Consider the following 11124-nt stretch of genomic DNA (forward strand, 5'->3'; position numbering starts at 1 on the left):
CTATTCAAATTCAGTTAGACAATATCCATCATATCATTGATAAGTTTTCACAAATGCCTAGGGTACCTAACTGGTTTTCTTGGTACCACTGGAGATGGCTGGTAATTGTAGGTCTGTTTTTGTTATGTATCTGTATTCCTATTCTGTTAATGTGTGTATGCAATTTAATTAGTAGTTTGTTAAAACCTATACATGTTTATGTTACTCTACAAGAAGTTATGTCAAAGAAATAATCAATCTTCCTGTGTTTTCTTCCATCTGCTACTTCTATAGCTTTTCTTCTTCCTAATTACAACCCTTTAGTAGAATTCGTGCCTCATATAGAAAATTACCGAGTATTATTGTTCTTCCAAGTGGTAAAGATACCTCAAGACAAATGCTGGGCATAGAAGCCACAGGGCATGAATCTGCAAAGAAGTAAAAAGGTAACCTTTTCAAAGAATATTGCTTCTCTCTCACTTACCAACTTTACATTTCCCTGTATGGCCCCAGAAGATGTCTGGATAGCTAGAGACGGGTAAGATTCCTCAAGGGAGGAACAACCTAAGACAGGCACAGTCGCAGGGGGGACCATCAGGTGAGAAATCGGGGATCAACAGAGGTGAGGCTTAGAACCTCATCCCCCCATTTTGAGAGAAATCTTCTGCATCCGTGGATGTTTTGTTGCCCTTGTCTAGCTTGGATTAATACTTAGTCTATAGGCACAGACCTGATCATCTACATTTGCCCTCTTAGAGCACTAAATTATGTTTTCTACCTTTATCTTGCATGTACCTACTACTTCAGCATTTTATTAAAAAAAATATGGGAGAAATGTGGGATTCACATATAAATCAAGTATAAAAATCAAATGGATAATCATATCTGACTTGATTGTTTATAGTTCATGATGCGTGATCAAAACCGAAAGTTTCTGTGGTATGACTGCCCTTGCACTGTTCACCATATAAGAACTTATTCACTATGTAAGAACTTGTTCACCATGTAAGAACTTGTTTGTTATGCTTCAGAAGATTGGAGACTGTTGAGAATTAGGCTTGGGGTTGATTAATGATTGTGCATTGAGTCCTCTACACAGAATTTTATTGTTGTTAACAACCATTTGATCAATAAATATGAGAGATGCCCTCTCAAAAGAAAAAAAAAACATGCTACTGTTTCAGTGTAAAAAAAAATTATATACTCATTCACCAGATTTGAAGGTACTAACCAGAGAAAATACTAAAAATTTTATATTTTTTTTCTAAAAGTGAAAGGAGGCTGAAATTCAGGTATGAAATATTTACTTCATGTTTTTTCCTATGAAAGAGAAAATTGCTATGAAACTAGAAAAAAAGCAATTGTTCAATATCATTTTAGAACATAGTACTAATTATTTTGTAAAAGACCAAAATTCATGCTCATAAATAAAATAAAAATGTATACAACAAATCCCTTTTGAAAATGTGTTCTATACATATTCTCACACGTACATGTAAACTTCTACCAATCAGGATTTTCCCAGTAAAATACTCTGCAGCTAATAAAAGAATGAAGTAGATCTGTACATTTTCATAGTGAAATAGGATTCAGCTGTAAAATAAAAAAGTCAGAACAGTGTGCATTTTACATTTCAACTTGTACTTAAAAATCTATATAATTTATAACTATAGTTGTACATACATGTTTTTAGGTGGGAATTTTCTCAAAGAATCGCCAAGAAAATTTTGAGAGTTAACTACTTCTGGAGGATAGGGCTATGGGGATAGTGTGAGGAAGAGATACTTTTTTATTGTATATCCTTTTATATTATTTGAAATTTTATTATATGCCTGTATTGTTTTCACCATAGAAATATTAAAATGAAAATTATTTTGACAATTGGAAATAAAATTGTTCAGTACATACCATGGAATATAAATGAACCCAATCAAAGGATACCTCAGAAAAATAACTAACTGTTTAACATAAGAAGATATGTTTTTTACAATCAAAATTGCCCAAAGATAGAATTTACTATCTCAAATCATCATTTCAATACTGGTAATGGAGGTGTTCAGGCACAGACTCACAAGACAATAACTAGGAAGAAATCTTATGCAGACAATTCAAGCACTGAAGTAATTAGACTAGATGGTTTTGAGATCCCTTACATCCCTCAACTTTTAACAGTGTCTTTTCTTAAAGCACACAAAATGGGGTCATGCTCCAATAATAAAGTACATTTATAAAGTGATGAGACTATCTTATCTTCTCAGGATTTTTGTAAATTTCTGAATGATACAAAACTATTACTATTATTACTTGAATATTTAAATGCTTAAATATTTTAAATTGGTGTGCTCAGATTCCATAAGTTTTGTCTCCCACAGAAAGGAGACAATTAGAACAGCTTAAAAGTAAAGAGCAAGTCACATTTATTTGACCCAATGATGTCAACGTTCTTAGCCTAGCAAATAAGTAAAACCTAGATACATCCTTCAGATCCAGATACAGGACTTAGTGGAAAGAGGAGATTCAGGCTTTTGAAATCAAAGAAGCCAGCTTTTATATACCTGAAAAGCAGAGCACAGATGAACTAACTGTGATCACCATGACTTAATTTGATAGCTTTAGATTGTGGCTTAAAAGAAAATGTGCTGAAATCAAACTTCAATAAAATTCAGAAGAAAGCTGAAATCTGATGGCAAATGCTATTGACTTATCTTTTCAACATCTATTTATTACGCACCCACTATACTACAGGCACTCCCCTGCACAGAGGGACATAGAGAAAAACCAAGTCCCTGGTATCACGTAGATGACATTCTAGTGGGAGGAGATACTTTAAAAAATTAAATAATTTTATATAGTGTTAAGTGCTCTGAAGAAAGTAAAACAGGACACTGTATTTAAGAGTAATGGTGAGTTGGTTGGCAAAGGTCTCCTGGAGGGTGACTTTTGAGTTGTGAAGGAGTCAGTCACACAAAAATATGGAGAAAGAGTATTCCAAGGAGAGGGATCAGCTTGTGAAAAAGACCCTAAAAACTAGTCAAAAGGATCTAACTTGGAATGCTCAAGGAGCAAGAATAAGGCCACTGTGACTAGAATTTAGTTAGAGTGAAGTAAGGTAAAGAAGAGAAAAAATTAAAATCCCTGTGTCCAGTTCACATCTGTGACCTGATTTCAATTATACTTAAAAAAATATATTGTATTGCCTTTAAATCTTTCCTAGGACTCTCTATATTTTTTGAAAACATATAGCTGAAGTACTATGGGCATTCTATAATGCTTTAGGGCTTTTTTCCCCAATTAGTCACTGAGAAAGATGGTTTTGAATAGTTGCAACTCATCCCTATTCATTTAAGAAGAAACTTATGTACATGATTAGAAGTGAGGGAAGTAGTTAGGTCAACCTGTTACAGGCTCTGAGCATCTTCGATGGAACTGGACGGTCTGTTAGGAAGATGAACTGCTGGGGTAGGGAGGGTTCTGCTTTGATTATAGTTCTCTTCCTGAAGGGATGCTTTCTTATAAATTGGAGTGTAGCATTTGCTACAATGCTACAATGTGAATGTAGCATGTGTCAACTTATTATCTCACCATTAAATAAACAGATGGAGAGAAAAGTTATTGAACTGTATAAATGTCACCTTCACTCTTTTGATACAAGCAAAGAAATGTGTGCCTGCTTGCTTAGAAGATTTTCACTGGACAGATGTATGCTCAGATCCAGCCTATTTATTAGAGAACATTCTTGGCTCTCATTTTCAATTTTAATCACTGTGTCAATTTTAAAAGGGCAGTTCTCATTACATAAACATTTGGAAGTTATAAAGCTGAAAGGTCAGGGTGTAGACAGGACAAAAGATAACATGCCACCAGCTGGCATACACGTCCATGAGCAAAACTTTTCTCCCAGTAAGCTCAATCCTCAGATATCAAGGTCCTAGGATACAAAAATCATTGTTAACTATTGGTTTCTCCAGCAAAATAATTTTACTTGTATGGAGAGTGTTACATGTATCTTTCTACCTAAGGACTGCGGAAGGTGAAATTCTGTAATAAAACTTTATGACAATTAATGCCACAATTTGATTAATAAAATATTTTTATCTACAATAATAATGAAAATTGCTACTGTTTATTCAGCAGTAGCTATATAACAGTTGTTCTCTCTGTGTTAATCTCATCTGGTCCTCACTACATGTCTGTGAGGTAGGTATTTTCATCACTAACTTATGGAAGTTGAATTAGGATTTAGGGAAATTAAAAAATTTTCTCAATTATCATCCAAGTGGTATGGACAGAGCTAACACTTTCACCCAGGCCTGTGCAACTATGAAACCATGGTATTAACTTCTATACTACACTATCTCCTTCAATAAGAGCTGAAAGTTTTATTCAAGATGTAGTAAAATTTGTACTGGAGGATTCAAGAAATCCTAAAACAGCTGACATGCAAAGGAATTATCATAAATCATTGATATCACTTCATCTTTATCATCTTTATCTAAAAGGTGCAATATAACTGAAAGCTTCAAAGAGCACTGGCTGGACTCCCAGTTAAATATAGCAGAGTAAAGGTTTTTTTCCTCACTTCTTTTCTTTGAAACTCGTGGAAAATAATAAATACTAAAACTATCGAAAAACTTAAACCCAAAGCATATTTGCAAAATACTATAAAAACTGGACCAAAATGCAAGAGAAAGCTGAAATTGACCTATTTTTTAGACTCTTCTTGAAAGTGAGGAGCACTGTCTCAAGTGGCCTATAAAAATTTCCCTTGATGAGAGAGACAGGAACTAGTGGTATATGTGTATCACATGAGAGAATGGTTAAAACCCTGTTAGCTTATTTTAGCCCACAGAATGCAAAGGGACATGGAGCTTAAGAAGCTTTGATCAGGTACTTTTATGTTCATGGTGCTAGCCTGGGAGCCACTAGTGGGTGAAATAGGATCAAAGAGGTAAGTACAAAGTGACTTGTAGCAACACAGAGAGCTGTGACCTAAACACATCTTCAATATACTTCTTGAACTAACAACAAAAACCATGAGAAATAAATCATACCTATGGAAAAGGAAATAACACATTTATTGAAGGCCCTTGCCAACAGTAATTCCAAGAAGAACCTAACTAGCTCATTTCACTATCCTTATTTCTCCCCACATGATTCTTAAATAATTAGCTTCCTTCAAAGTAATGACAACAATGGATAGGTATGAAACTCTTAGGTAGGGGAGGGGATAAATAAAGAACTAGAACATAAATAAAATGCAGGTGAAAGACACATGTCACACAAGTAAACACCTAAGCAAACATAAAAGAAAATCAGAAAAATAACGCTTCATAAACATCATTGTATTTTGCAACAACAAATACTATAAAGCTTTCACAGGTAAAATTTTACAAAATCAAGAGATGAGGTTGGACCAGCAAACTTTTAAAATAAATTGTGAGAGAAAAACAAATACATTTAGGGAACAAAGTCACATTAAAAGCGACAATAACAAAGTACAACATATGTGATTAAAAACAGAAAATGGTAGATAGGATTAGAGAAGATCACATAAACTGACATTCAAAGATAAAGAGATTTCCCATTTTTTGACAGAATAGCTTGTATTGAATTAACTCTTTCCATAGGTAACAATTATTAAAAATATTTATATATAATAAAACAATCACTTGAACCACTGAAGAGTAACCAGATACAGGAAGAAGCTGGAGGAAAGCAGACTTTTTAAAAAAAAAAGGGAACTGCACTGTATGACACATATGTTGAAATATCTTTTAAACTGAGGGCACTTTCCAGTCCTAGCAATATAGCAGAAAGCTACAGTTTTACTATCTTGAAATATAAGACGACAGAGTTCACAGTGGCCACAGAATTTGGAAGATAGAGGCAGGTGTCAGGGTCACAAATAAAGAAGCCACAAAGTAAGAACACCAAATAGTAGTGTATAAACTATTAAATCTTTGACCCAAAGCAAATAAGAGGACTGAATCCAGTGAGAGCAGGAGAAAACTTCTAGAAAGACGATAGAACCAAGTAAAGATTTCAGGTTCTTCTCTGGGGCAGACAAAGCTAACAGTTTGAGTCAAATTAATCATGTTCTAGAACTACAGACCCTTCAAAGGAAGACAACAGAATCTAGAGTCTATACAATGTATTACCCAAAATGTCTAGTATACAATTTAAAATTACAAGACATTAAAAAAAAAGGGCAAATGTTACTCATGATAAAAAGCAGCCAAATGAAACCAAACCTTAGATGACTTAAATGTCAGAATTATCATACAGGAACTCAAAATAGTTATTATAAATATCTTCGAAGACCAAGTAAAAGAGGAACACATTATACTAATAGATAGATAATTTCAACAGAGAACTAGAGAATATTTTTTAAAAAGCAAATTAAAATTTAGAACCTAACATTAAGTATCCAAAATGACAAATTCACTGAACAGGCTTGGCAGCTTGAGGATGACATCAATAAACATAATGATAGATCAACAGAAAATATTCAATCTGAAAAATAGAAGATTGAAAAATGAGTAAGCCTCAGTGGCCTGTGGGACAATATCAAGGAACTATTATAAATCTAATGTAATCTCAGAAGGGGATGAGAAAGAATGGAGGAGAAAAAAAAATTACTAGCAGAATTTTGTCAAAATATTGTGAAAAACACAAGCTTAGAGATCCAGGAAGCTCAATGAAACCAAGCAGACTGCTCAAAACCACAGATAAAGAAACAACATTAAAAGTAGCCAGACAAAAACAAGTTATACGGAAAAGATATGATACAAATGAGAGCAGCCTTGTCATTACAAATAATTGAAGCCAGAAGATAATGGAATCATATCTTCAAAGTGCTGAAAGAATTCTATATCCAGTGCAAATTTTTTTTTGCAAAATTGAAAGCAAGATGTATACACTCTCAGAAAAATGAAAACATAGAATTTTAGCAAAGACATGCTAAAAGTTCTTTTGGCTGAAAGCAGCTGACACCGAATGAAGATTTAGACTTACAATAATAGATGTATAATTTTATTCTATTCATTTCTTTAAAAGTATGCAAAGATAGAGTGAAAGGCAATAGAAAATTTAAATGCAATAATAAAAAATGTTTGATTACCTCAAAAGAAGGCAAAGGAGAAGCAGAAATTAAAAACTGAAGGAAAAAATAAAAGGAAAATAGAACAATGGTAGATATAAATCCATCGAGTGAAGTAAATGAACTACAGAGATTGTCAAGCTGTACAAAAAGTAAGATTCAATTATATGCTTACTACAAATGATTCACTTCAAAAAATAAACTGGCATATATAATTATGTAAGCATATACCATGAAAACAGAAAGCATAAGTAAACTGTGATGACTATACCAGTATTTAAAAATGTGGAAGGCTATCCCATGTTCATGATGTGGAAGATTCAGTACTGTACAAATGTCATTTGTCATCCAATTGATAAATAGATTTAATTCAATTGAACTGTATGAAAATTTACAAGTGATTATAAACTTTATATGAAAATGTAAAGGCCCAAGAATTCCCAAAGCATTCTTAGAGAAAAACAAAGGTAGAAGTTGCAATGTTAGATGTCAAGATATATTACAAAGCTCTAATAACTAGGAAAGTATGGAAATGGTGCAAGGAAAATGAAATACACCAACTGAACAGAATTGAGAGTAAGGAAATGATCATCTCTTTTATGATCCAGGTGATTATTTAACGCATTGTGACAAAATGGCCTGTTCAATTAGTGGTGCTAGGCAAACTGAATATTCATGTAAAAAATGAACCATAATCATTACTTCACTTAATGCACAAAAATAGTCAAATTCTAAATATGAAAGTTAAAACAATAAAGCTTGTAGAAGAAAACATAGGAGAATATCTCTCTAATATTGCGTAAACAAGACATAAAAACTATTAACCATAAAAAATAATCGGACTACATTATAATTAAGAACTTCTTTTCCTCAAAAGCCACTATTAGAAGAGTAAAAATAGTAGAGTACATTTGAACTATATGTATTCAACAAAAGATTCCTATCTAGAACATGTAAAGGACATCAAAAAATCAATATGAAAAATTCATATAATGTAATACAATAGAATAGATAATGTGAAAAATACCTGAAGACATTTTACAAAAATGACATCCAAATACCCACACTCAGGTAGGTACTCAACTTCATTTGTTTTTCAATTATGTTCAACTAAAACTATAATGAAATACATATTTACATCCAAAAGAATGGCTAAAATAAAAAGGATTCTTTTTATGGGACAACTGGAACTATCATACATTGCTGGTGGAACATAAATTCATAAAAGAACTCGAGAAATTTGGTGAAATCTACTAAAACTGAGCATATGCATATACCATATGACCTAGCAATTGCACAGCTAGGTAGAAACCCAAGCAAAAGGTATGAATCAAATGTTCATAAAAAGACATGCACAACACGGTTTATGACAACTCTACTTACAACCTCAAACTAGAGACAACCTAATGCCCACCTACCATAGGATACATAAATAAATATATTCATACAATGGGAAACTAAAGAACAAGGATGAAGAATCTCCAAGTTCTGTTTGAATTGCACCAACAACATATTGAGCAAAATTAGCCAGTTATAAAAAAGACTACATAGTTTATGATTCCATTGATATCAAATACAATCCAGTAAACTATCTAGGGTGCACTGTTTTCTCAGCAAGGAAGAAATAAATGAGGAATTACATGAACTCTTAAAGTTGCCACGAACCACAAATGCATCTCTCACTTCACACAGTTAACCTGGCCCAGCACCATGTGATTTCTTGCCAAATATCTTTTGATTAAACCTAAATTGAGTTCACAGAGGATCTTTGTGTTCCTCATTAAAACACCCAGAAGTGTAAAAAGTTAAACAGAGCCAAACATAATGGACCTTCTCACATATATGAGAATTTACCATTGATTTGACAAAATCCTAATTCTCACTTCTTCTTCCAACCTTCTTTTCTTTACAAAGAGCGAAGCACATTAGAAAAAAATAGTAACCACAGAGTTCAAACTCTTGTGTTAAAATCTTTTCTGCCTGTCCTTGAGAAAATTTGTTATTAATACTGAGTCTCCATTCCTCTTCTGTAAACCAGAGTGGAAGAGGATTTGTGTTAGTTGTCTACTGCGGTGTAACCAGTTACCTACCACAAACATAAGGACTTAAACACAAATTTAACATCTCTCTGTTCCTACAGATGTAGATGATAGATCTGTAGATCAATCTGTCAGTTTCTATAGATCACACATGACTGGATTCTCTGCTCAGTCTCAGTGGGCTGAAACTCAGCTGTCAGCTGGGTCATGTTCTCATCTGGGTTTCAGGGGCCTTTGCAGAGCCCAGAGTTCATGTCCTTGCCGTTGAACTGAAGCCCTCCTTCTCCTTTTCCTACTAGCTGTGGGTGTGGGACCACTCAATGCCTAGAAGCTGCCCACATCCCTTGTCTTGTGGTCCCTCCATCTGCAGAGCCAGCAACAGAGAATCTCTTTCACATCTAATCCCTCTCGTTTCTAATCTCTGACTTCTGTGTCTGACCTCTAAACCCAGGTTTAAAAGGTTCATGATTAGGTGTAGGCCACACAGATAGTCTCCCTTTCTTAAAGTAAGTGGTGTCATCTAACATACTATATGGAAGTAAAATTGTTGAGATTCACAGTCCCAGGAATAATGTACAAAAATGTACATCAGTTATAGGAATTTTGGAGACCAGTTTAAAATTATGCCTACCACCTTATTGTTTTAAGAATTAAATAAAATAACATGGAAAACGACTAATCTGAATACCTGGCCCTCAACAAAACAATAAATTGTTATTTATTCTGAATATATTTGGCAGGGGGAAAGACAAATGATCTACTAGCAAGTCATCTACTCAGTTGAACCATGTATGTTTTTTATTTACCATACCTCAATATCATATTTCACAAAACATTGAAGAGACACCTTCACATTGATATGTAGCCAAAAACTCATTCACAGGGTTCACAAGTCTGGGCTAATATGTGATAGCTAGTGTGCACTAGCCACTTAGTGGAGCAATTCAGAGCACACAGAAAGGAGAAAGGCAGCGTCCCTACCCCTTAAAATGTTAGGATCTAATGAATCTGAGTCTTCATAGATTTTAACAGTGCAGCTGATTTTAAACAAAGCTGCTTCTGAAAGAGCTAAAAGAAGCAACACAAGGCACAATTACATGTGCCTAACCCCACATTGTTTATAATTCTATGACAAAAACAAATGGAGATGATAAATTTAGAAGCAACTATGTACTACACAGGTCCTGTAACAAATGGAGTTTACAGCCTTGGCAAGCAGCCTCCAAGGTTTTTCAGTCTTCACTGGCATCCTACTTTGGAAATACCTTTCTTAATTTCTCAGCAACAGTTCAGATATGACAAACAACTCTAGTGTCTCCTTTTTTGGCTTCAAATAGCATAGGCATATTTAAACATCTATCTTCTGGCTTCTAAAATCCTCTTTCACATAAGTACTTAATTCGCGGCTCTGTGCAGCTTACTAGAATTTCCCAGGGAGAGTTTTCCAAACTTTCCTGGATACTTAAAAGCTCCCTTTGTAACAGAACTCAGAATTCTGTCCTTTCCCAGTTAGTTTTTTATCATTTCATTGATCAGAAAGCAGGCATTTTCTGCTTCGATAGTCCCCTTTGCTGCTCTGCCAGTGGCCCCTTGGTTGAGTTAGACTGATATAAAAACAGTGCCCCCAAATCATTGTTAACTCCATTGTGTTGATATAATTAAAATAATAAAACATGTGATAGAATATATATCTCAGACACAACCTCATCTAATGCCCTTGATACTATGAAGTATTATGGCAGTATCCTTAAGCAGGTGACAGTCTTTTCTTGAACCTGGGGATTGAAAGGGAATTCACTAGCAAGTAAGTATTGCTCACATTTTTCATTCTTAATTTGCAAGTTGACAAAACAGTGCACTACAACTTCATCATGGCTGAATTTCTGGTATTTTGTGTTGGTTGTAGACTAGAAGAAGAGACTCCCCAGATACACACAGATTAAGTTAAATTACAAATTTAATTAGCCAAGGACCAAATAATTAGCAGAAGCAAGATGGACCACACAA

This window comes from Manis pentadactyla, chromosome 5, assembly GCF_030020395.1.
Source record: "Manis pentadactyla isolate mManPen7 chromosome 5, mManPen7.hap1, whole genome shotgun sequence".
Classification (NCBI taxonomy): domain Eukaryota; kingdom Metazoa; phylum Chordata; class Mammalia; order Pholidota; family Manidae; genus Manis; species Manis pentadactyla.